Raw genomic sequence first — 1,530 nt, forward strand, 5'->3', positions numbered from 1 at the left:
AGACTTGGTTTGTGATGCTTAGCATTCCTTGGATGTCGTGTAGCTTTCAAGTTTCCATTTCATGCAAATGTTAGCATGAAATGTCAGTTTGTAGACTTATATGTAAAACTTGTATTCTTTGATTCCATGTATGTAATGTGTACATAAGTACACTCTTTACAATGTATTTGACATGTATGAGATGAGGCCGGAGGCCAATGACATGTATATTGTATCCTATGTATCTTTTGATTTCTTAAAATACTATGAAAACCTTGAAAAATCGCAAGTCATTGGTTCACCATAGTTACATCGGGTGTGAGAATTCCATTTTCATTCTTTCATAGGGTCTTATAAATCATATTTGAAGTGTGGCCATGGGCCAAACGGTCATTTGACCCTGTTTTGTATTTTTGGATTCCGAGTTTTCATTCCAAGTTCCATTTTTGCCTTTTTGCCCGTTGGGGGGTTGGATTTTGCATTGGTGGTATTTTTAAGTTGTGGACCATTGTAGCATGTCCTAATAGGTAAGTTACGTTTGCGTGCCAGGTCGTTTCCGGGTAAAACCTCATCCTTGGTGATTTGAGCCTCTTGTGAATTCATTTCGCATTTTTTTTGCATATTCTGATCTAGGGGCATTATAGACTTTTCACTATGGTTTTATTTTCTTCTTTCAACATGGTTGAATAGAAAACATGATTTTAGGGGGGGTTTCTTTTCCGTGTTTTTCCAGAAAATGTCGTCTTGATATTGGAAATCACTTACGAAATTCAGCTCTCAGTTTTTCAATTTAGCAACTTTTTGGACCTCCATGACCAGATTTCATAGAGGGGCATTTTGGGCATTCTACATTGTGTTTTTTTTTTAATTCTCCATGTGTCATGTAGAAAACTCAATTTGGAGGGGGGTTTATTCTTTGTGTTTTTGCAAAAAAAATCATCTAGGCCTCCAAATTCAGCCTCTGTTCTGTTTTTTTTAAATAAAAAAACACATAGTAGCTTTTGGCCTGCTGGCAGCCGTGTGTGCGCCCAGTGCGCGCGCGGCGTGCATGGGTGTGCGCATGGGGGCTGTCATGGCCCCCTCGTCGGGTCGCCGCGACGTCAATTCTTCTTTTGGGCTTTTCTCCTTCATCCGGACTCCGATTCAAGTGAATTTTTTTTTAACTTGACTAATTGTTCGCTGTCTTTCCAACGGTGTGCTGGATTGCACCTGGTTCTTCCTGGATAATTACCAGTTTACCCTTTTGCCTTAAGTGCTCATTTTTCTTCGTCATGCTGTTTCTCCTTCGTTCGGACTCCGAATCATGCGATTTTTGAGTCCATCTTGATTATTTTTTCGTTGTCCTTCCAACGGTGTGCTCGGTGGCACCCGAATCTACAGTTTTCAAAAATGACTATTTTGCCCCTAGGGGCTTATTTGTCATATTTTCAATCTTTTGCTTCCGCATCAGTTCTTGTTGAGTTCCACGACCTCATGGAAGGTCACTTTGACTTCTTAGAGTCTTGTTTTCTGTTTTCGCTTCCGTATTCGGATCCGTTATCGGATCATCCT

The sequence above is a fragment of the Cornus florida genome, unplaced genomic scaffold (genome assembly GCF_030987335.1).
Source record: "Cornus florida cultivar Cherokee Brave unplaced genomic scaffold, ASM3098733v1 CherokeeBrave_3.0.0_Hap2_Chr06, whole genome shotgun sequence".
Taxonomy (NCBI): domain Eukaryota; kingdom Viridiplantae; phylum Streptophyta; class Magnoliopsida; order Cornales; family Cornaceae; genus Cornus; species Cornus florida.